Source organism: Salvelinus alpinus, chromosome 3 (genome assembly GCF_045679555.1).
Source record: "Salvelinus alpinus chromosome 3, SLU_Salpinus.1, whole genome shotgun sequence".
NCBI lineage: Eukaryota > Metazoa > Chordata > Actinopteri > Salmoniformes > Salmonidae > Salvelinus > Salvelinus alpinus.
In genome coordinates this window covers 100043436-100070207 of record NC_092088.1, presented here as the reverse complement: position 1 = coordinate 100070207, position 26772 = coordinate 100043436, and the positions used below count along the sequence as shown (strand labels likewise).

Here is a 26772-nt window from a genome sequence, read left to right as displayed (position 1 = left end):
TCAAAAAGATGACTGTCATTACTGTCTTACCAGAAGCAGTTTGTTTGTCTTGAGGTGACAGCTTGAAATAGAGGGGAAAAAAGGAAAGGAGACAAGTAAAGGAGACAAAAAAGAAATACAAGCCTTCAATTTGGCATGGAAATTTAATTAAAGCGGAATACACTCTCCCTCAAAATAAGACCAATAAAGTCTTCTGACAACAAGGTACATTTTTAACGTGGATTATATATGTGGTCGTGATGCGGTTCAGAGAATTACGGTGGTCATGTTTCACCCCCCCCACCCGACAAACCCCGACCCACCCTCTAGCAAACAGTTTTCACCTCTGACCCCATGACCTCAGAGTCTCTAGTGGTACTGGTGTTGGTTACCTGGTCCAGTCTCCAGTGGTACTGGTGTTGGTTACCTGGTCCAGTCTCCAGTGATACTGGTGTTGGTTACCTGGTCCAGTCTCCACTGGTACTGGTGTTGGTTACCTGGTCCAGTCTCCACTGGTACTGGTGTTGGTTACCTGGTCCAGTCTCCAGTGGTACTGGTGTTGGTTACCTGGTCCAGTCTCCAGTGGTAATGGTGTTGGTTACCTGGTCCAGTCTCCAGTGATACTGGTGTTGGTTACCTGGTCCAGTCTCCACTGGTACCGGTGTTGGTTACCTGGTCCAGTCTCCAGTGGTACCGGTGTTGGTTACCTGGTCCAGTCTCCAGTGATACTGGTGTTGGTTACCTGGTCCAGTCTCCAGTGATACTGGTGTTGGTTACCTGGTCCAGTCTCCAGTGGTACTGGTGTTGGTTACCTGGTCCAGTCTCCACTGGTACTGGTGTTGGTTACCTGGTCCAGTCTCCAGTGGTACTGGTGTTGGTTACCTGGTCCAGTCTCCAGTGGTACTGGTGTTGGTTACCTGGTCCAGTCTCCACTGGTACTGGTGTTGGTTACCTGGTCCAGTCTCCACTGGTACTGGTGTTGGTTACCTGGTCCAGTCTCCACTGGTACTGGTGTTGGTGACCTGGTCCAGTCTCCAGTGGTACTGGTGTTGGTTACCTGGTCCAGTCTCCACTGGTACTGGTGTTGGTGACCTGGTCCAGTCTCCAGTGGTACTGGTGTTGGTTACCTGGTCCAGTCTCCAGTGGTACTGGTGTTGGTTACCTGGTCCAGTCTCCAGTGGTACTGGTGTTGGATACCTGGTCCAGTCTCCAGTGGTAATGGTGTTGGTTACCTGGTCCAGTCTCCAGTGGTACTGGTGTTGGTTACCTGGTCCAGTCTCCAGCGGTACTGGTGTTGGTTACCTGGTCCAGTCTCCAGTGGTACCGGTGTTGGTTACCTGGTCCAGTCTCCACTGGTACTGGTGTTGGTGACCTGGTCCATTCTCCAGTGGTACCGGTGTTGGTTACCTGGTCCAGTCTCCAGCGGTACTGGTGTTGGTTACCTGGTCCAGTCTCCAGTGGTACCGGTGTTGGTTACCTGGTCCAGTCTCCAGCGGTACTGGTGTTGGTTACCTGGTCCAGTCTCCAGTGGTACCGGTGTTGGTTACCTGGTCCAGTCTCCAGTGGTACCGGTGTTGGTTACCTGGTCCAGTCTCCACTGGTAATGGTGTTGGTTACCTGGTCCAGTCTCCAGTGGTACTGGTGTTGGTTACCTGGTCCAGTCTCCACTGGTACTGGTGTTGGTTACCTGGTCCAGTCTCCAGTGGTACTGGTGTTGGGTATCTGGTTCAGTCTCCACTGGTACTGGTGTTGGTTACCTGGTCCAGTCTCCAGCGGTACTGGTGTTGGTTACCTGGTCCAGTCTCCAGTGGTACCGGTGTTGGTTACCTGGTCCAGTCTCCAGTGGTACTGGTGTTGGTTACCTGGTCCATTCTCCAGTGGTAATGGTGTTGGTTACCTGGTCCAGTCTCCAGTAGTACTGGTGTTGGTTACCTGGTCCAGTCTCCAGTGGTACCGGTGTTGGTTACCTGGTCCAGTCTCCAGTGATACTGGTGTTGGTTACCTGGTCCAGTCTCCAGTGGTACCAGTGTTGGTTACCTGGTCCAGTCTCCAGTAGTACCGGTGTTGGTTACCTGGTCCAGTCTCCAGTGATCCTGGTGTTGGTTACCTGGTCCAGTCTCCAGTGGTACCAGTGTTGGTTACCTGGTCCAATGTTTTAGCATGGCATTGATGATCAGCAAGTGAAAAACAAACAGATTAAAATCAGAATGGCCGACGGGCCAGATTTCCGTTCAGGGCTTCCATGACTCTTGTTGGTGAGCCAGGCTGGTGTCTGGGCACGGTCTGGAACATATCTGGGCCAAAGTGCCACTTGGGTGAGCCAGATCTGGGCCAGGCTGACTCTGCCACTCAGGCCACTTGGCTTCATGCTGTAGTCCTCCATGGTCAGTGGATAGAGAAGACATAGAAAGCTTCAGGGTGAGCTGCATGGGGCACAGATGTCTGGTATAGTGAGGAGCTGATGGGGAAAGCAACCAGCACATGTGATGCAGAAGCACCACATCCACAGAGGATGTACTGCTAGGATACACAGTACAGGACATCAGTATACAGGACATATCAGCCTTGGCCCTCAATATTGCACTATAAAACTCATATTTTTGAACCTAAATATTTCCAGCTAAAACGTTTTATATGGGGCATACAACAATCTCCGCTCTGTAGATTTTGCTGCGAAGAGACAGAATCAATAGGTCATTTATTCTGGTATTGCCCCGGTGTAGCTTGTTTCTGGTCACAGGTTCAGGAACGGTTAAAAAATAACAACATGCAATTAAAATGAACCTTACAAATAGCGATGTTGGACGATTTGGAAAGCCACAGTCAGTCAATAGATAATATAATAATACTCGTAGGAAAGGTTTCCATCTTTAGCTCACAATCTGTGGATAAAATACGATTTGAAAGATTCAAACATTTTGTAAAACATCACAATTGAAAAATATATGGCACATGGAAACCAAACGACGGTGGTCTATGGTGATAGGTGGGATGGGCTGAGGGGTGGGATTAAAGAGCTGAGGTCTATGGTGATAGGTGGGATGGGCTGAGGGGTGGGATTAAAGAGCTGAGGTTTATGGTGATAGGTGGGATGGGCTGAGGGGTGGGATTAAAGAGCTGAGGTCTATGGTGATAGATGGGATGGGCTGAGGGGTGGGATTAAAGAGCTGAGGTCTATGGTGATAGGTGGGATGGACTGAGGGGTGGGATTAAAGAGCTGAGGTCTATGGTGATAGGTGGGATGGGCTGAGAGTGGCTGAAGGGTGGAATTAAAGAGTATATGTTTGGTAATGTATTATTGTTATGTGATTGGGTTATATAAAAGTACCCTGGATGTAAAATGTGTAAGTAACATTTATGTATATGTAGGTATCAAAAAATCTGTAAAAAAAAATCTAAGATAATTTTCCTCTGAAGAGATTAATAAAAAATAAATAATAATTCTGAAAAAGTTTATAAAATTTGCATTTGTATTTATTATGGATCCCCATTAGCTGCTGAGATATGATACTACAGTAGCTGGGGACAGAGGACCACCAGACAGGAAATAGTGGTCGAAGAGGTTAGAGTTGTGATACTGCAGTAGCTGGGGACAGAGGACCACCAGACAGGAGATAGTGGTCGAAGAGGAGAGAGATGTGATACTACAGTAGCTGGGGACAGAGGACCACCAGACAGGAGATAGTGGTCGAAGAGGAGAGAGATGTGATACTACAGTAGCTGGGGACAGAGGACCACCAGACAGGAGATAGTGGTCAAAGAGGAGAGAGATGTGATACTGCAGTAGCTGGGGACAGAGGACCACCAGACAGGAGATAGTGGTCGAAGAGGAGAGAGATGTGATACTGCAGTAGCTGGGGACAGAGGACCACCAGACAGGAGATAGTGGTCGAAGAGGAGAGAGATGTGATACTGCAGTAGCTGCAGACCAACAGACAGGAGATAGTGGTTATAAGAGGAGAGAGATGTGATACTGCAGTAGCTGCAGACCAACAGACAGGAGATAGTGGCAATAAGAGGTTAGAGTTGTGATACTGCAGTAGCTGCAGACCAACAGACAGGAGATAGTGGTTATACAGTAAGTACAGTAAAACTGCATCCCAAAAGGCACCATATTCCCAATGGGCACCGGTCAGAAGTAGTGCACTATTTAGGGCAAGAGGGCGACATTCGGGACAGAGACTAGTTGTGGCGTTGCGAGGCTTGCTTAACAACCAGCCTTGTGCCCCCTAGATGACCCTCCTCTCATTAAGTTTGCAGTGCAAGCCATTTATCTTCACCATCAGAGCAGTTCCTTAAAGGGTCGCGTTGATAGACAGAGCCGCCGTAATTAGGCAGAGTATAAATTGACTATGAATAATGAATACAGCTGCATTAAGGAGGTAGTTAAAGCTTTGGATCATGCCTTCACACACCAAGGGTCAGGTAGAGAGAGGGAGGAGGGAGATGGTTTATTTAGCTTATTTTCTCTCCTGCAATTGTATGTTTTCTATATACAGTACTGTACTTAGTACTGATGTTATTGTTATTATACATATGGTTACAGAATTACTGTCTATATGTACAGTTCAGTACACCCTGTATGTTTGTAGACACAGAGAATCATCCAGGCCCTGCCTCTTTGTATAAACTCTTTAAACCCCAGTCATTGTGGAGACACCTGGCATCTAATGCTGATATTACACTGCCTGAGGCATCATAATCAGCAGACTTCCTGAAAAGGGCCTCTTGCCTTTTTTATGCTCGCTTTGAGGCAAGCAAAACTGAAGCATGCATGAGAGAACCAGCTGTTCTGGACGACTTTGTGATCACACTCTCTGTAGCCAATGTGAGCAAGACCTTAAAACAGGTCAACATTCACAAGGCCACGGGGCCAGACGGATTACCAGGGCGTGTACTGCGAGCATGCAAGGACCAACTGGCAAGTGTCTTCACTGTTATTTTCAACCTCTCCCTGACCGAGTCTGTAATACATACGTGTTTCAAGCAGACCACCATAGTCTTTGTACCAAAGAATTAAAAGTAACTGACGTTGGTAGCCATGAAATGCTTTGAAAGGCTGGTCATGGCTCACATCAATACCATCATCCCTAGACTCACTCCAATTCGCATACCACCGTAACAGATCCACAGATGACGCAATCTCAATCACACTCCACACTGCCCTTTCCCACCTGGACAAAAGGAACACCTATGTGAGAATGCTGTTCATTGACTACAGCTCAGTGTTCAACACCATAGTGCCTACAAAGCTCATCACTAAGCTAAGGATTCTGTGACTAAACACCCAACCCAGCCATGGTACAGTCAAATAGCTACAGCCCAACCCAGCCATGGTACAGTCAAATAGCTATTGGGCTGGGGTGTCAGGTAGGCTAGTGTTTACCGCGTTGGACTAGCAAAGATCAAATCCCCGAGCTGACAAGGTAAAAATATGTCATTCTGCCCCTGAACAAGGCAGTTAATCCACTGTTCCTAAACTGTAATTGTAAATATGAATTTTATTCTTAACTGACTTGCTTTGTTAAATAAAGGTAAAAATAAAAAAATTGCCCAAGCCAGCCATGAGGTGTACCATGTATTTATTAGTTACACACTGCTGTAAAACATTCTGCATCTTAGAAAAAAAAAACATTTTAACAACGGACACCGTTTACTCCAAACGGTAAACGTTTTTCAAAGGAAATATGAGTATCTATTGGACAGGTAGGTCCTGTTGGCTTCTGTTGGCTTCTAGTGAATACACCACCGGGACACTCACTTAGCTATATAAAGACCAACCCAACCTTAGCACATGTAGCTACAACAAGCCCTGTTACATTTACAGAACAATTAGCTTCCATAGTGGATCTCTGTTCTGAGGTGGTGGCCCGGGGACTACAGGAATAATCCCTGCTCCTCAGCTCACTCACCCTAATCACTCCTGCATCAGCCGGGGAAATTGTTTTCACTGTGAGAGAGCCCCTTAGCAGCTACTAAAGACCTGCCTTTTCATCCAATAACATCAAAACAAAACCAACCGCTGGGGAAAAGGCTTCCCCTCCTCCTAGCGTCCGTCCTCCTATACAGTCGTCTCTGTAGCTTCACAGGGACCCTCTCCTCATTTCTTTCTCTGCTGATGGAACTTAACCGGACCACTTCCTGGTCTTGAAAGACAAGGAGATTGGGGGGAATTAAGGAGGGGGGATTGGAGAAAGCATACACACACACGCACACACACACACACACACGCACGCACGCACGCATACTCACACTCACACTCACACTCACACTCACACATGCACTCACACACACACACACACACACACACACACACACACACACACACACACACACACACACACACACACACACACACACACACACACACACACACACACACACACACACACACACACACACACACACACACACACACAGCAGTTTATTGATTGACTTCTGACAGGAGAAGACCAACCTAAAAGCCCCCAATGAATTGTCACTCATTATTGAAATTACTGAACACTAATTAAACTGGCAGCTCATCTCCCTGCAGGCCTTGCTCATCTGAAGATGAATTTCAGCTCCTTGGACAGTGCAGGAGGAGACAGCAGCTACTCAGATCCTAATGAGCTTTGCTTCTTTTTTTTTCTCCCTTCACATTTGGTTTCATTTAAGGTATTTGAGAGAGGAAAAGGATTGTGCTGGTTTAAAATAAAAACAATACTGCTTGCTTTAAAAAAAAAAAATGTACACCATTACACAGGCTAAGTACGTCTTCACTTGTGCTCGTCGTTTTTGAACGGTCATTTCCAACACTGTCGTCTATGTCGAGGTGACACAAACCACAAACAAAGGGCAGATGGGTAATGAATTCATTTCCAATCTCAAACCATGGGAACCTATTCAGGACCATGTGTCTCTTTCTCTGCTTTCTCCTGTTACAAAGGCCAGTCAGCAGACAGAGGTTCAAATACCTTTTTAAATATTTCAAATACTTTTTTGCATTTTCTTTAGTATGCCTAGAATGCTAGATGAGGCAGGGTTTGCACTTTTGTGACTATTCTATTTGTTCCCGTTGCACCAGTGAAGCTTAATCAAGCCCAGCTAAACTATTTCCAGATGGAGCTCCAGGCCAGCCCACCTCTCATTGAGCCCCCATGTGACAGAGAGAGATCTGGGGTCCAAGTCAACAGAGGGCCTGCTCAGAGGGCCTGTCCTACTCTGCTCTGGCTCTGCAATCCTAGATGGGTAGGGAATTGACATCTAATTCCCACGTGTGTGATTCATCTACACCTGTGCAAGATGTCTGGGGCTAATCCGACTGGCACATAGGTCTACTGTAAATGGTCATGTGAAATCATGACTCATGCCATAGTGAAACTTTAAGGGTTTGCTCTTTATGGACAAAATAACACCGATTTCACAGAAGGAGATTCATTCTCAGATTCTTGGGAAAGGATGTTGTTTTAATTTGTGTGTAAATATCTCACCTGTTCTAATTTTTTCTGCTCTGTATTTTTATTTATTATGGATCCCCATTAGTTCCTGCCAAGGCAGCAGCTTCTCTTCCTGGGGTTTATTATGGATCCCCATTAGTACCTGTCAAGGCAGCAGCTACTCTTCCTGGGGTTTATTATGGATCCCCATTAGTTCCTGCCAAGGCAGCAGCTACTCTTCCTTGGGTTTATTATGGATCCCCATTAGTACCTGCCAAGGCAGCAGCTACTCTTCCTGGGGTTTATTATGGATCCCCATTAGTTCCAGCCAAGGCAGCAGCTACTCTTCCTGGGGTTTATTATGGATCCCCATTAGTTCCTGCCAAGGCAGCGGCTACTCTTCCTGGGGTTTATTATGGATCCCCATTAGTTCCTGCCAAGGCAGCAGCTACTCTGCCTTGGAAAAATATTTTGATATGGGGCGCCGTCCTCAAACAATCGCATGGCATGCTTTCGCTATAAAGCCTACTGTAAATCGGACAATGGAGTTAGATTAACAAGAATTTAAGCTTTTAACCGATATAAGACACTTTTATGTACCTACATGTTTAATATCCATCATTTTTATGATTATTTATTTGAATTGCGTGCCCTCCAGTTTCACCGGAAGTTGTCCCGCAAGCGGGACGCCTAGCTAAGAAGTTTTCCTAAGTCCCTCTTGTGGCACCGAACCATACGACTGAACAATAATCCAGGTGAGACAGAACTAGGACCTGTCGGACCTGTCTTGTTGATAGTGCTGTTAGGAAGGCAGAGCAGCGCTTTATTATGGACAGACTTCTCCCCATCTTAGCTGCTGTTGTATCAATATATTTTGACCATGACAGTTTACAATCCAGGGTTACTCCAAGCAGTTTAGTCACCTCAACTTGCTCAATTTCCACATTATTTATTACAAGATTTAGTTGAGGTTTAGTGAATGATTTGTCCCAAATACAATGCTTTTAGTTCTTGAAATATTTAGGACTAATTTATTCCTTGCCACCATTTCTGAACCTAACTGCAGCTCTTTGTTAAGTGTTGCAGTCATTTCAGTTGCTGTAGTAGGTGATGTGTATAGTGTTCCAGTCATTTCAGTTGCTGTAGTAGGCGATGTGTATAGTGTTGAGTCATTTCAGTTGCTGTAGTAGGTGATGTGTATAGTGTTGAGTCATTTCAGTTGCTGTAGTAGGTGATGTGTATAGTGTTAAGTCAATTCAGTTGCTGTAGTAGGTGATGTGTATAGTGTTGAGTCATCTGCGTAAGTAGACTCACTGGCCAGTGGCATGTCGTTCGTAAAAATTGAAAAAAGCAAGTGGCCTAGACAGCTGCCCTGGGGAATTCCTGATTCTACCTGCCTGCCTGCCTGCCTGTCTGTCTGTCTGTCTGTCTGTGTCACGGTTTTCTAAAATAGAACCCAGAAGCAGACCAGGACAAGGAGAGTAGGACGAAGGTGAGTATTTATTTACAAGTTTAAACGTAGAGGTAGAAAGATCCAGGTGGCGGAGCGGGCAGCGGAGGTGAGTTGATGGGAGTGAATAGGCAGATCCAAGGGAGTAACAGAAGCCACCGACGACCAGGCAGGGATGGGGTGAGTGTTCCGGGTGAATGACTGTAGACAGAACAAACGGAGGTAAGTTCAAGGCAAGCAAGACGTACAAAACAACAAAACAAACTCTATCAAACTGGAGGCTGATACGCTGGCACAACATACTGTTCATGGCTAACGATCCGGCAGGGAATGGATGTCAGGTCAGAGCTTATGAAGTGGAGGGGTGATGATCAGGACCAGGTGTGCAGATAGCTGATGGGATACAGGTGCGGGTAATCAGAGATCTCCCAACTAGCTACGTCGCCCGGCAACCAGACAGGGTGCGTTCCAGGACACCGGAAAAACACTCCAGGACAGAACACAGGCAAAAACAGACTCAGGAAGCGGGATTCGTGACAGTCTGTCTGTCTGCCTGCCTGTCTGTCTGTCTGTCTGTCTGTCTGTCTGTCTGTCTGTCTGTCTGTCTGTCTGTCTGTCTGTCTGTCTGTCTGTCTGTCTGTCTGTCTGTCTGTCTGTCTGTCTGTCTGTCTGTCTGCCTCCCACACACCACAACAACACTTCAGGAAAATAACCTTTGCAATAAATGTAATCTTTTATGTAAGCTATTTGAAAGACGCTTCCTTGAAAGCATCTCTTTCAGCATCTCTTTCAGCATCTCTTCCAGCATCTCTTCCAGCATCTCTTCCAGCATCGCTTCCAGCATCTCTTCCAGCATCTCTTCAATACACTTCCAAAGTAGCCTCTTCACCTCAGCAAATAGCGCTGAACTTGTGCTGGTTTGGCAGGAGTCCTCTTTTATTTAGAGATGTTGACTTTCCTGGGTGTTCTCGCTTTTTATGAAGAAAACAAACGTGTTTTTTTAATGAAAATGTTTGTGTGCTCGTGTGTGTGTGTGTGTGTGTGTGTGTGTGTGTGTTTGTGTGTCTATGCCTCATCGTTATCAAATGGTACACAGCTTGGTAATGGTCTCCCCTGACTATTCTAACTAATCTATGCTGATGACCAGGGGGACGCCAATGATTGTCATGTTAGTAAAGGAGAAGAAATATCAAAACCATCATGTTTCATCAATCTTACCATTAAAACACTTTGTTTCTCTGCAAATGTCCTCTCCTCCGTAATTAGCACTCAGGGGCTTGTCTTTACCAAGCTGCTAGTCCAGGAAAGGAGATGCCAGTCACCTGGTAATTATTTCAGAAAACCATGCATGAATGGATGTGATTGACAAATGCAACGTTACTGTAATTGCCTGAAACACAGTCAAAGAAATGGTTGAATGGGGTAAAGAAAGAGGGGAAGAAAGAGAGGGCAGAAGAGGGAAGAAAGAGAGGAAGAAAGAGGGGAAGAAGGAGAGGGAAGAAAGAGAGGGAAGAAAGAGAGGGAAGGAAGAGAGGGAATAAAGAGGGGAAGAAGGAGAGGGAAGAAAGAGAGGGAAGAAAGAGGGAAGAAAGAGTGGGAATAAAGAGGGGAAGAAGGAGAAGGAAGAAAGAGAGGGAATAAAGAGAGGGAAGAAAGAGAGGGAGTAAAGAGAGGGAAGAAAGAGAGGGAGTAAAGAGAGGGAATAAAGAGAGGGAATAAAGAGAGGGAAGAAAGAGAGGGAAGAAAGAGAGGGAAGAAAGAGAGGGAAGAAAGAGAGGGAAGAAAGAGAGGGAAGAAAGAGAGGGAAGAAAGAGAGGGAAGAAAGAGAGGGAAGAAAGAGAGGAAGAAAGAGAGGAGTTAACCAGTTATGTACTGCCAGTAGGTAAACACATTAAAGAGAGATAAAGGGTACACTCATTCACACTCAGTCACTCTCTGGATAACCCTCATCCAATAGAGTTGATGACTGTGGTGTAACCCTCATCTAATAGAGTTGATGACTGTGGTGTTAGCCTCATTTAATAGAGTTGATGACTGTGGTGTAACCCTAATCCAATAGAGTTGATGACTGTGGTGTAACCCTCATCTAATAGAGGTGATGACTGTGGTTTAACCCTCATCTAATAGAGTGGATGACTGTGGTGTAACCCTCATCTAATAGAGTTGATGACTGTGGTGTAACCCTCATCCAATAGAGTTGATGTCTGTGGTGTAACCCTCATCTAATAGAGTTGATGACTGTGGTGTAACCCTCATCCAATAGAGTGGATGACTGTGGTGTAACCCTCATCTAATAGAGTGGATGACTGTGGTGTAACCCTCATCTAATAGAGTTGATGACTGTGGTGTAACCCTCATCTAATAGAGTTGATGACTGTGGTGTAACCCTCATCTAATAGAGTGGATGACTGTGGTGTAACCCTCATCTAATAGAGTGGATGATTGTGGTGTAACCCTCATCTAATAGAGTGGATGACTGTGGTGTAACCCTCATCTAATAGAGTGGATGTCTGTGGTGTAACCCTCATCTAATAGAGTGGATGACTGTGGTGTAACCCTCATCTAATAGAGTTGATGACTGTGGTGTAACCCTCATCTAATAGAGTTGATGACTGTGGTGTAACCCTATTCTAATAGAGTTGATGACGGTGGTGTAACCCTCATCTAATAGAGTGGATGACTGTGGTGTAACCCTCATCTAATAGAGTGGATGACTGTGGTGTAACCCTCATCTAATAGACTTGATGACTGTGGTGTAACCCTCATCTAATAGAGTGGATGACTGTGGTGTAACCCTCATCTAATAGAGTGGATGACTGTGGTGTAACCCTCATCTAATAGAGTGGATGACTGTGGTGAAACCCTCATCTAATAGAGTTAAAGACTGTGGTGTAACCCTCATCTAATAGAGTTGATGACTGTGGTGTAACCCTCATCTATTAGAGTGGATGACTGTGGTGTAACCCTCATCTAATAGAGTGGATGACTGTGGTGAAACCCTCATCTAATAGAGTGGATAACTGTGGTGTACCCCTCTTCTAATAGAGTTGATGACTGTGGTGTACCCCTCATCTAATAGAGTTGATGACTGTGGTGTAACCCTCATCTAATAGAGTGGATGACTGTGGTGTAACCCTCATCTAATAGAGTTGATGACTGTGGTGTTCCCTCATCTAATAGAGTGGATGACTGTGGTGTACCCCTCTTCTAATAGAGTTGATGACTGTGGTGTACCCCACATCTAATAGAGTTGATGACTGTGGTGTAACCCTCTTCTAATAGAGTTGATGACTGTGGTGTACCCCTCATCTAATAGAGTTGATGACTGTGGTGTAACCCTCATCTAATAGAGTTGATGACTGTGGTGTAACCCTCATCTAATAGAGTGGATGACTGTGGTGTAACCCTCATCTAATAGAGTTGATGACTGTGGTGTTCCCTCATCTAATAGAGTGGATGACTGTGGTGTAACCCTCATCTAATAGAGTGGATGACTGTGGTGTTCCCTCATCTAATAGAGTGGATGACTGTGGTGTAACCCTCATCTAATAGAGTGGATGACTGTGGTGTACCCCTCATCTAATAGAGTTGATGACTGTGGTGTTCCCTCATCTAATAGAGTGGATGACTGTGGTGTAACCCTCATCTAATAGAGTGGATGACTGTGGTGTAACCCTCATCTAATAGAGTGGATGACTGTGGTGTACCCATCATCTAATAGAGTGGATGACTGTGGTGTAACCCTCATCTAATAGAGTGGATGACTGTGGTGAAACCCTCATCTAATAGAGTGGATGACTGTGGTGTACCCCTCTTCTAATAGAGTTGATGACTGTGGTGTACCCCTCATCTAATAGAGTTGATGACTGTGGTGTAACCCTCTTCTAATAGAGTTGATGACTGTGGTGTACCCCTCATCTAATAGAGTTGATGACTGTGGTGTAACCCTCATCTAATAGAGTTGATGACTGTGGTGTAACCATCATCTAATAGAGTGGATGACTGTGGTGTAACCCTCATCTAATAGAGTTGATGACTGTGGTGTTCCCTCATCTAATAGAGTGGATGACTGTGGTGTAACCCTCATCTAATAGAGTGGATGACTGTGGTGTTCCCTCATCTAATAGAGTGGATGACTGTGGTGTAACCCTCATCTAATAGAGTGGATGACTGTGGTGTACCCCTCATCTAATAGAGTTGATGACTGTGGTGTTCCCTCATCTAATAGAGTGGATGACTGTTGTGTAACCCTCATCTAATAGAGGGGATGACTGTGGTGTACCCCTCATCTAATAGAGTGGATGACTGTGGTGTAACCCTCATCTAATAGAGTGGATGACTGTGGTGTACCCCTCATCTAATAGAGTTGATGACTGTGGTGTAACCCTCATCTAATAGAGTGGATGACTGTGGTGTAACCCTCATCTAATAGAGTTGATGACTGTGGTGTTCCCTCATCTAATAGATTGGATGACTGTGGTGTAACCCTCATCTAATAGAGTGGATGACTGTGGTGTTCCCTCATCTAATAGAGTGGATGACTGTGGTGTAACCCTCATCTAATAGAGTGGATGACTGTGGTGTACCCCTCATCTAATAGAGTTGATGACTGTGGTGTTCCCTCATCTAATAGAGTGGATGACTGTGGTGTAACCCTCATCTAATAGAGGGGATGACTGTGGTGCACCCCTCATCTAATAGAGTGGATGACTGTGGTGTAACCCTCATCTAATAGAGTGGATGACTGTGGTGTACCCCTCATCTAATAGAGTTGATGACTGTGGTGTACCCCTCATCTAATAGAGTGGATGACTGTGGTGTAACCCTCATCTAATAGAGTTGATGACTGTGGTGTAACCCTCATCTAATAGAGCTAATGACTGTGGTGTAACCCTCATCTAATAGAGTGGATGACTGTGGTGTAACCCTCATCTAATAGAGTGGATGACTGTGGTGTAACCCTCATCTAATAGAGTGGATGACTGTGGTGTAACCCTCATATAATAGAGTTAATTACTGTGGTGTAACCCTCATCTAATAGAGTTGATGACTGTGGTGTAACCCTCATCTAATAGAGTTGATGACTGTGGTGTAACCCTCATCTAATAGAGTGGATGACTGTGGTGTAACCCTCATCTAATAGAGTTGATGACTGGGGTGGAACCCTCATCTAATAGAGTGGATGACTGTGGTGGAACCCTCATCTAATAGAGTGGATGACTGTGGTGTAACCCTCATCTAATAGAGTGGATGACTGTGGTGTAACCTCATCTAATAGAGTTATAGACTGTGGTGAAACCCTCATCTAATAGAGTGGATGACTGTGGTGTAACCCTCATCTAATAGAGTTGATGACTCTGGTGTAACCCTCATCTAATAGAGTGGATGAATGTGTTGTAACCATCATCTAATAGAGTGGATGACTGTGGTGTAACCCTCATCTAATAGAGGGGATGACTGTGGTGTAACCCTCATCTAATAGAGTTGATGACTGTGGTGTTCCCTCATCTAATAGAGTGGATGACTGTGGTGTAACCCTCATCTAATAGAGTGGATGACTGTGGTGTTCCCTCATCTAATAGAGTGGATGACTGTGGTGTAACCCTCATCTAATAGAGTGGATGACTGTGGTGTACCCCTCATCTAATAGAGTTGATGACTGTGGTGTTCCCTCATCTAATAGAGTGGATGACTGTGGTGTAACCCTCATCTAATAGAGGGGATGACTGTGGTGTACCCCTCATCTAATAGAGTGGATGACTGTGGTGTAACCCTCATCTAATAGAGTGGATGACTGTGGTGTACCCCTCATCTAATAGAGTTGATGACTGTGGTGTACCCCTCATCTAATAGAGTGGATGACTGTGGTGTAACCCTCATCTAATAGAGTTGATGACTGTGGTGTAACCCTCATCTAATAGAGCTAATGACTGTGGTGTAACCCTCATCTAATAGAGTGGATGACTGTGGTGTAACCCTCATCTAATAGAGTGGATGACTGTGGTGTAACCCTCATCTAATAGAGTGGATGACTGTGGTGTAACCCTCATATAATAGAGTTAATTACTGTGGTGTAACCCTCATCTAATAGAGTTGATGACTGTGGTGTAACCCTCATCTAATAGAGTTGATGACTGTGGTGTAACCCTCATCTAATAGAGTGGATGACTGTGGTGTAACCCTCATCTAATAGAGTTGATGACTGGGGTGGAACCCTCATCTAATAGAGTGGATGACTGTGGTGGAACCCTCATCTAATAGAGTGGATGACTGTGGTGTAACCCTCATCTAATAGAGTGGATGACTGTGGTGTAACCTCATCTAATAGAGTTATAGACTGTGGTGAAACCCTCATCTAATAGAGTGGATGACTGTGGTGTAACCCTCATCTAATAGAGTTGATGACTCTGGTGTAACCCTCATCTAATAGAGTGGATGAATGTGTTGTAACCATCATCTAATAGAGTGGATGACTGTGGTGTAACCCTCATCTAATAGAGGGGATGACTGTGGTGTAACCCTCATCTAATAGAGTTGATGACTGGGGTGGAACCCTCATCTAATAGAGTGGATGACTGTGGTGGAACCCTCATCTAATAGAGTTGATGACTGTGGTGTAACCCTCATCTAATAGAGTGGATGACTGTGGTGTAACCCTCATCTAATAGAGTTGATGACTGGGGTGGAACCCTCATCTAATAGAGTGGATGACTGTGGTGGAACCCTCATCTAATAGAGTGGATGACTGTGGTGTAACCCTCATCTAATAGAGTGGATGACTGTGGTGTAACCTCATCTAATAGAGTTATAGACTGTGGTGAAACCCTCATCTAATAGAGTGGATGACTGTGGTGTAACCCTCATCTAATAGAGTTGATGACTCTGGTGTAACCCTCATCTAATAGAGTGGATGAATGTGTTGTAACCATCATCTAATAGAGTGGATGACTGTGGTGTAACCCTCATCTAATAGAGGGGATGAATGTGTTGTAACCATCATCTAATAGAGTGGATGACTGTGGTGTAACCTTCATCTAATAGAGGGGATGACTGTGGTGTAACCCTCATCTAATAGAGTTGATGACTGGGGTGGAACCCACATCTAATAGAGTGGATGACTGTGGTGGAACCCTCATCTAATAGAGTTGATGACTGTGGTGTAACCCTCATCTAATAGAGTGGATGACTGTGGTGTAACCCTCATCTAATAGAGTTGATGACTGGGGTGGAACCCTCATCTAATAGAGTGGATGACTGTGGTGGAACCCTCATCTAATAGAGTGGATGACTGTGGTGTAACCCTCATCTAATAGAGTGGATGACTGTGGTGTAACCTCATCTAATAGAGTTATAGACTGTGGTGAAACCCTCATCTAATAGAGTGGATGACTGTGGTGTAACCCTCATCTAATAGAGTTGATGACTCTGGTGTAACCCTCATCTAATAGAGTGGATGAATGTGTTGTAACCATCATCTAATAGAGTGGATGACTGTGGTGTAACCCTCATCTAATAGAGGGGATGACTGTGGTGTAACCCTCATCTAATAGAGTTGATGACTCTGGTGTAACCCTCATCTAATAGAGTGGATGAATGTGTTGTAACCATCATCTAATAGAGGGGATGACTGTGGTGTAACCCTCATCTAATAGAGTGGATGACTGTGGTGTGCCCCTCGTCTAATAGAGTGGATGACTGTGGTGTACCCCTCATCTAATAGAGTTGATGACTGTGGTGTAACCCTCACCTAATAGAGTGGATGACTGTGGTGTTCCCCTCATCTAATAGAGTGGATGACTGTGGTGTAACCCTCATCTAATAGAGTTGATGACTGGGGTGGAACCCTCATCTAATAGAGTGGATGACTGTGGTGGAACCCTCATCTAATAGAGTGGATGACTGTGGTGTAACCCTCATCTAATAGAGTGGATGACTGTGGTGTAACCTCATCTAATAGAGTTATAGACTGTGGTGAAACCCTCATCTAATAGAGTGGATGACTGTGGTGTAACCCTCATCTAATAGAGTTGATGACTCTGGTGTAACCCTCATCTAATAGAGTGGATGAATGTGTTGTAACCATCATCTAATAGAGTGGATGACTGTGGTGTAACCCTCATCTAATAGAGGGGATGACTGTGGTGTAACCCTCATCTAATAGAGTTGATGACTCTGGTGTAACCCTCATCTAATAGAGTGGATGAATGTGTTGTAACCATCATCTAATAGAGGGGATGACTGTGGTGTAACCCTCATCTAATAGAGTGGATGACTGTGGTGTGCCCCTCGTCTAATAGAGTGGATGACTGTGGTGTACCCCTCATCTAATAGAGTTGATGACTGTGGTGTAACCCTCACCTAATAGAGTGGATGACTGTGGTGTACCCCTCATCTAATAGAGTGGATGACTGTGGTGTACCCCTCATCTAATAGAGTGGATGACTGTGGTGTAACCCTCATCTAATAGAGTTGATGACTGTGGTGAAACCCTCATCTAATAGAGTGGATGACTGTGGTGTACCCCTCATCTAATAGAGTGGATGACTGTGGTGCACCCCCCTTCTAATAGAGTTATAGACTGTGGTGTAACCCTCATCTAATAGAGTTATAGACTGTGGTGTAACCCTCATCTAATAGAGTGGATGACTGTGGTGTAACCCCTCATCTAATAGAGTGGATGACTGTGGTGTAACCCTCATCTAATAGAGGGGATGACTGTGGTGTAACCCTCATCTAATAGAGTTGATGACTGGGGTGGAACCCTCATCTAATAGAGTGGATGACTGTGGTGGAACCCTCATCTAATAGAGTTGATGACTGTGGTGTAACCCTCATCTAATAGAGTGGATGACTGTGGTGTAACCCTCATCTAATAGAGTTGATGACTGGGGTGGAACCCTCATCTAATAGAGTGGATGACTGTGGTGGAACCCTCATCTAATAGAGTGGATGACTGTGGTGTAACCCTCATCTAATAGAGTGGATGACTGTGGTGTAACCTCATCTAATAGAGTTATAGACTGTGGTGAAACCCTCATCTAATAGAGTGGATGACTGTGGTGTAACCCTCATCTAATAGAGTTGATGACTCTGGTGTAACCCTCATCTAATAGAGTGGATGAATGTGTTGTAACCATCATCTAATAGAGTGGATGACTGTGGTGTAACCCTCATCTAATAGAGGGGATGAATGTGTTGTAACCATCATCTAATAGAGTGGATGACTGTGGTGTAACCTTCATCTAATAGAGGGGATGACTGTGGTGTAACCCTCATCTAATAGAGTTGATGACTGGGGTGGAACCCACATCTAATAGAGTGGATGACTGTGGTGTAACCCTCATCTAATAGAGTGGATGACTGTGGTGTAACCCTCATCTAATAGAGTTGATGACTGGGGTGGAACCCTCATCTAATAGAGTGGATGACTGTGGTGGAACCCTCATCTAATAGAGTGGATGACTGTGGTGTAACCCTCATCTAATAGAGTGGATGACTGTGGTGTAACCTCATCTAATAGAGTTATAGACTGTGGTGAAACCCTCATCTAATAGAGTGGATGACTGTGGTGTAACCCTCATCTAATAGAGTTGATGACTCTGGTGTAACCCTCATCTAATAGAGTGGATGAATGTGTTGTAACCATCATCTAATAGAGTGGATGACTGTGGTGTAACCCTCATCTAATAGAGGGGATGACTGTGGTGTAACCCTCATCTAATAGAGTTGATGACTCTGGTGTAACCATCATCTAATAGAGTGGATGAATGTGTTGTAACCATCATCTAATAGAGGGGATGACTGTGGTGTAACCCTCATCTAATAGAGGGGATGAATGTGTTGTAACCATCATCTAATAGAGTGGATGACTGTGGTGTAACCTTCATCTAATAGAGGGGATGACTGTGGTGTAACCCTCATCTAATAGAGTTGATGACTGGGGTGGAACCCACATCTAATAGAGTGGATGACTGTGGTGGAACCCTCATCTAATAGAGTTGATGACTGTGGTGTAACCCTCATCTAATAGAGTGGATGACTGTGGTGTAACCCTCATCTAATAGAGTTGATGACTGGGGTGGAACCCTCATCTAATAGAGTGGATGACTGTGGTGGAACCCTCATCTAATAGAGTGGATGACTGTGGTGTAACCCTCATCTAATAGAGTGGATGACTGTGGTGTAACCTCATCTAATAGAGTTATAGACTGTGGTGAAACCCTCATCTAATAGAGTGGATGACTGTGGTGTAACCCTCATCTAATAGAGTTGATGACTCTGGTGTAACCCTCATCTAATAGAGTTGATGACTCTGGTGTAACCCTCATCTAATAGAGTGGATGAATGTGTTGTAACCATCATCTAATAGAGTGGATGACTGTGGTGTAACCCTCATCTAATAGAGTTGATGACTCTGGTGTAACCCTCATCTAATAGAGTGGATGAATGTGTTGTAACCATCATCTAATAGAGTGGATGACTGTGGTGTAACCCTCATCTAATAGAGGGGATGACTGTGGTGTAACCCTCATCTAATAGAGTTGATGACTCTGGTGTAACCCTCATCTAATAGAGTGGATGAATGTGTTGTAACCATCATCTAATAGAGGGGATGACTGTGGTGTAACCCTCATCTAATAGAGTGGATGACTGTGGTGTGCCCCTCGTCTAATAGAGTGGATGACTGTGGTGTACCCCTCATCTAATAGAGTTGATGACTGTGGTGTAACCCTCACCTAATAGAGTGGATGACTGTGGTGTACCCCTCATCTAATAGAGTGGATGACTGTGGTGTACCCCTCATCTAATAGAGTGGATGACTGTGGTGTAACCCTCATCTAATAGAGTTGATGACTGTGGTGAAACCCTCATCTAATAGAGTGGATGACTGTGGTGTACCCCTCATCTAATAGAGGGGATGACTGTGGTGTAACCCTCATCTAATAGAGTTGATGACTGGGGTGGAACCCTCATCTAATAGAGTGGATGACTGTGGTGGAACCCTCATCTAATAGAGTGGATGACTGTGGTGCACCCCCCTTCTAATAGAGTTATAGACTGTGGTGTAACCCTCATCTAATAGAGTTATAGACTGTGGTGTAACCCTCATCTAATAGAGTGGATGACTGTGGTGTAACCCCTCATCTAATAGAGTGGATGACTGTGGTGTAACCCTCATCTAATAGAGGGGATGACTGTGGTGTAACCCTCATCTAATAGAGTTGATGACTGGGGTGGAACCCTCATCTAATAGAGTTGATGACTGTGGTGGAACCCTCATCTAATAGAGTTGATGACTGTGGTGTAACCCTCATCTAATAGAGTGGATGACTGTGGTGTAACCCTCATCTAATAGAGTTGATGACTGGGGTGGAACCCTCATCTAATAGAGTGGATGACTGTGGTGGAACCCTCATCTAATAGAGTGGATGACTGTGGTGTAACCCTCATCTAATAGAGTGGATGACTGTGGTGTAACCTCATCTAATAGAGTTATAGACTGTGGTGAAACCCTCATCTAATAGAGTGGATGACTGTGGTGTAACCCTCATCTAATAGAGTTGATGACTCTGGTGTAACCCTCATCTAATAGAGTGGATGAATGTGTTGTAACCATCATCTAATAGAGTGGATGACTGTGGTGTAACCCTCATCTAATAGAGGGGATGAATGTGTTGTAACCATCATCTAATAGAGTGGATGACTGTGGTGTAACCTTCATCTAATAGAGGGGATGACTGTGGTGTAACCCTCATCTAATAGAGTTGATGACTGGGGTGGAACCCACATCTAATAGAGTGGATGACTGTGGTGTAACCCTCATCTAATAGAGTGGATGACTGTGGTGTAACCTCATCTAATAGAGTTATAGACTGTGGTGAAACCCTCATCTAATAGAGTGGATGACTGTGGTGTAACCCTCATCTAATAGAGTTGATGACTCTGGTGTAACCCTCATCTAATAGAGTGGATGAATGTGTTGTAACCATCATCTAATAGAGTGGATGACTGTGGTGTAACCCTCATCTAATAGAGGGGATGACTGTGGTGTAACCCTCATCTAATAGAGTTGATGACTCTGGTGTAACCCTCATCTAATAGAGTGGATGAATGTGTTGTAACCATCATCTAATAGAGGGGATGACTGTGGTGTAACCCTCATCTAATAGAGTGGATGACTGTGGTGTGCCCCTCGTCTAATAGAGTGGATGACTGTGGTGTACCCCTCATCTAATAGAGTTGATGACTGTGGTGTAACCCTCACCTAATAGAGTTGATGACTGTGGTGTACCCCTCATCTAATAGAGTGGATGACTGTGGTGTACCCCTCATCTAATAGAGTGGATGACTGTGGTGTAACCCTCATCTAATAGAGTTGATGACAGTGGTGAAACCCTCATCTAATAGAGTGGATGACTGTGGTGTACCCCTCATCTAATAGAGTTGATGACTGTGGTGCACCCCCCTTCTAATAGAGTTGATGACTGTGGTGTAACCCTCATCTAATAGAGTTATAGACTGTGGTGTAACCTCATCTAATAGAGTTGATGACTGTGGTGAAACCCTCATCTAATAGAGTGGATGACTGTGGTGTAACCCTCATCTAATAGAGTTATAGACTGTGGTGTAACCCTCATCTAATAGAGTTGATGACTGTGGTGTAACCCTCATCTAATAGAGTGGATGACTGTGGTGTAACCCTCATCTAATAGAGTTATAGACTGTGGTGTAACCCTCATCTAATAGAGTGGATGACTGTGGTGTAACCCCTCATCTAATAGAGTGGATGACTGTGGTGTAACCCTCATCTAATAGAGTGGATGACTGTGGTGTAACCCTCATCTAATATAGTTGATGACTGTGGTGTAACCCTCATCTAATAGAGTGGATGACTGTGGTGTAACCCTCATCTAATAGAGTTATAGACTATGGTGAAACCCTCATCTAATAGAGTGGATGACTGTGGTGGAACCCTCATCTATTAGAGTGGATGACTGTGGTGAAACCTCATCTAATAGAGTGGATGACTGTGGTGAAACCTCATCTAATAGAGTTGATGACTGTGGTGTAACCTCATCTAATAGAGTTAATGACTGTGGTGTAACCCTCATCTAATAGAGGGGATGACTGTGGTGTAACCCTCATCTAATAGAGGGGATGACTGTGGTGTACCCCTCATCTAATAGAGTTGATGACTGTGGTGTAACCCTCATCTAATAGAGTGGATGACTGTGGTGTAACCCTCATCTAATAGAGTGGATGACTGTGGTGTACCCCTCATCTAATATAGTGGATGACTGTGGTGTAACCCTCATCTAATAGAGTTGATGACTGTGGTGAAACCCTCATCTAATAGAGTGGATGACTGTGGTGTACCCCTCATCTAATAGAGTGGATGACTGTGGTGCACCCCCCTTCTAATAGAGTTGATGACTGTGGTGTAACCCTCATCTAATAGAGTTATAGACTGTGGTGTAACCTCATCTAATAGAGTTGATGACTGTGGTGAAACCCTAATCTAATAGAGTTATAGACTGTGGTGTAACCCTCATCTAATAGAGTTGATGACTGTGGTGTAACCCTCATCTAATAGAGTGGATGACTGTGGTGTAACCCTCATCTAATAGAGTTATAGACTGTGGTGTAACCCTCATCTAATAGAGTGGATGACTGTGGTGTAACCCTCATCTAATAGAGTGGATGACTGTGGTGTAACCCTCATCTAATAGAGTGGATGACTGTGGTGTAACCCTCATCTAATAGAGTGGATGACTGTGGTGTAACCCTCATCTAATATAGTTGATGACTGTGGTGTAACCCTCATCTAATAGAGTGGATGACTGTGGTGTAACCCTCATCTAATAGAGTTATAGACTGTGGTGAAACCCTCATCTAATAGAGTGGATGACTGTGGTGGAACCCTCATCTATTAGAGTGGATGACTGTGGTGAAACCTCATCTAATAGAGTGGATGACTGTGGTGAAACCTCATCTAATAGAGTTGATGACTGTGGTGTAACCTCATCTAATAGAGTTAATGACTGTGGTGTAACCCTCATCTAATAGAGGGGATGACTGTGGTGTACCCCTCATCTAATAGAGTTGATGACTGTGGTGTACCCCTCATCTAATAGAGTTGATGACTGTGGTGTAACCCTCATCTAATAGAGTGGATGACTGTGGTGTAACCCTCATCTAATAGAGTGGATGACTGTGGTGTACCCCTCATCTAATATAGTGGATGACTGTGGTGTAGACCTCATCTAACAGAGTTGATGACTGTGGTGTAACCCTGATCTAATAGAGTTGATGACTGTGGTGTACCCCTCATCTAATAGAGTGGATGACTGTGGTGTAAACCTCATCTAATAGAGTTGATGACTGTGGTGTACCCCTCATCTAATAGAGTGGATGACTGTGGTGTAACCCTCATCTAATAGAGTGGATGACTGTGGTGTACCCCTCATCTAATAGAGTGGATGACTGTGGTGTACCCCTCATCTAATAGAGTGGATGACTGTGGTGTACCCATCATCTAATAGAGTGGATGACTGTGGTGCAACCCTCATCTAATAGAGTGGATGACTGTGGTGTACCCCTCATCTAATAGAGTGGATGACTGTGGTGTAACCCTCATCTAATAGAGTTGATGACTGTGGTTTACCCCTCATCTAATAGAGTGGATGACTGTGGTGTAACCCTCATCTAATAGAGTGGATGACTGTGGTGTACCCCTCGTCTAATAGAGTGGATGACTGTGGTGTAACCCTCATCTAATAGAGTGGATGACTGTGGTGTAACCCTCATCTAATAGAGTGGATGACTGTGGTGTAACCCTCATCTAATAGAGTGGATGACTGTGGTGTACCCCTCATCTAATAGAGTGGATGACTGTGGTGTACCCCTCATCTAATAGAGTGGATGACTGTGGTGTAACCCTCATCTAATAGAGTTGATGACTGTGGTGAAACCCTCATCTAATAGAGTGGATGACTGTGGTGTACCCCTCATCTAATAGAGTTGATGACTGTGGTGTAACCCTCATCTAATAGAGGTGATGACTGTGGTGAAACCCTCATCTAATAAAGTTGATGACTGTGGTGTAACCCTCATCTAATAGAGTTATAGACTGTGGTGTAACCCCCATCTAATAGAGTGGATGACTGTGGTGTACCCCTCATCTAATAGAGTTGATGACTGTGGTGTAACCCTCATCTAATAGAGTTATAGACTGTGGTGTAACCCTCATCTAATAGAGTTGATGACTGTGGTGTAACCCTCATCTAATAGAGTGGATGACTGTGGTGTAACCCCTCATCTAATAGAGTGGATGACTGTGGTGTAACCCTCATCTAATAGAGTGGATGACTGTGGTGAAACCCTCATCTAATAGAGTTATAGACTGTGGTGTAACCCTCATCTAATAGAGTGGATGACTGTGGTGTAACCCTCATCTAATAGAGTGGATGACTGTGGTGTAACCCCTCATCTAATAGAGTGGATGACTGTGGTGTAACCCTCATCTAATAGAGTTGATGACTGTGGTGTAACCCTCATCAAATAGAGTGGATGACTGTGGTGTAACCCTCATCTAATAGAGTTATAGACTGTGGTGAAACCCTCATCTAATAGAGTGGATGACTGTGGTGGAACCCTCATCTAATAGAGTAGATGACTGTGGTGAAACCTCATCTAATAGAGTGGATGACTGTGGTGAAACCTCATCTAATAGAGTGGATGACTGTGGTGTAACCTCATCTAATAGAGTTGATGACTGTGGTGTAACCCTCATCTAATAGAGTTAATGACTGTGGTGTAACCCTCATCTAATAGAGGGGATGACTGTGGTGTAACCCTCATCTAATAGAGTGGATGACTGTGGTGTAACCCTCATCTAATAGAGTGGATGACTGTGGTGTAACCCTCATCTAATAGAGTGGATGACTGTGGTGTACCCCTCATCTAATATAGTGGATGACTGTGGTGTAGACCTCATCTAACAGAGTTGATGACTGTGGTGTAACCCTCATCTAATAGAGTTGATGACTGTGGTGTACCCCTCATCTAATAGAGTGGATGACTGTGGTGTAACCCTCATCTAATAGAGTGGATGACTGTGGTGTAACCCTCATCTAATAGAGTTGATGACTGTGGTGTACCCCTCATCTAATAGAGTGGATGACTGTGGTGTAACCCTCATCTAATAGAGTGGATGACTGTGGTGTACCCCTCATCTAATAGAGTGGATGACTGTGGTGTAACCCTCATCTAATAGAGTTGATGACTGTGGTGTAACCCTCATCTAATAGAGTGGATGACTGTGATGTAACCCTCATCTAATAGAGTGGATGACTGTGGTGTAACCCTCATCTAATAGAGTGGATGACTGTGGTGTACCCCTCATCTAATAGAGTTGATGACTGTGGTGTACCCCTCATCTAATAGAGTGGATGACTGTGGTGTAACCCTCATCTAATAGAGTGGATGACTGTGGTGTAACCCTCATCTAATAGAGTGGATGACTGTGGTGTAACCCTCATCTAATAGAGTGGATGACTGTGGTGTACCCCTCATCTAATAGAGTTGATGACTGTGGTGTACCCCTCATCTAATAGAGTGGATGACTGTGGTGTAACCCTCATCTAATAGAGTGGATGACTGTGGTGTAACCCTCATCTAATAGAGTGGATGACTGTGGTGTAACCCTCATCTAATAGAGTGGATGACTGTGGTGTAACCCTCATCTAACAGAGTGGATGACTGTGGTGTAACCCTCATCTAATAGAGTGGATGACTGTGGTGTAACCCTCATCTAATAGAGTGGATGACTGTAGTGTAACCCTCATCTAATAGAGTGGATGACTGTGGTGTAACCCTCATCTAATAGAGTGGATGACTGTGGTGTAACCCTCATCTAATAGAGTGGATGACTGTGGTGTAACCCTCATCTAATAGAGTGGATGACTGTGGTGTAACCCTCATCCAATAGAGTTGATGACTGTGGTGTAACCCTCATCTAATAGAGTGGATGACTGTGGTGTAACCCTCATCTAATAGAGTTGATGACTGTGGTGTAACCCTCATCTAATCGAGTTGATGACTGTGGTGTAACCCTCATCTAATAGAGTTGATGACTGTGGTGTAACCCTCATCTAATCGAGTTGATGACTGTGGTGTAACCCTCATCTAATAGAGTTGATGACTGTGGTTTAACCCTCATCTAATAGAGTTGATGACTGTGGTGTAACCCTCATCTAATAGAGTTGATGACTGTGGTGTAACCCTCATCTAATAGAGTTGATGACTGTGGTGTAACCCTCATCTAATAGAGTTGATGACTGTGGTGTAACCCTCATCTAATAGAGTTGATGACTGTGGTGTAACCCTCATCTAATAGAGTGGATGACTGTGGTGTAACCCTCATCTAATAGAGTTGATGACTGTGGTGTAACCCTCATCTAATAGAGTTGATGACTGTGGTGTAACCCTCATCTAATCGAGTTGATGACTGTGGTGTAACCCTCATCTAATAGAGTTGATGACTGTGGTGTAACCCTCATCTAATCGAGTTGATGACTGTGGTGTACCCCTCATCTAATAGAGTGGATGACTGTGGTGTAACCCTCATCTAATAGAGTGGATGACTGTGGTGTAACCCTCATCTAATAGAGTTGATGACTGTGGTGTAACCCTGATCTAATAGAGTTGATGACTGTGGTGTAACCCTCATCTAATAGAGTGGATGACTGTGGTGTAACCCTCATCTAATAGAGTGGATGACTGTGGTGTAACCCTCATCTAATAGAGTTGATGACTGTGGTGTAACCCTCATCTAATAGAGTGGATGACTGTGGTGTAACCCTCATCTAATAGAGTTGATGACTGTGGTGAAACCCTCATCTAATAGAGTTGATGACTGTGGTG

The 26772-nt window shown here is 44.4% G+C and overlaps 1 long non-coding RNA gene across 1 annotated transcript; it reads right to left on the bottom strand.

Annotated features, from left to right (window-relative positions):
• Positions 1-8879: 8879 nt before the first annotated feature.
• On the bottom strand, positions 8880-9336 carry LOC139569775 (uncharacterized). The gene is made up of 2 exons (XR_011673965.1): positions 9151-9336; positions 8880-9048 (listed from the first exon to the last, which is right to left on the bottom strand). It is a non-coding gene; the product is annotated as an uncharacterized lncRNA (long non-coding RNA).
• Positions 9337-26772: the final 17436 nt, after the last annotated feature.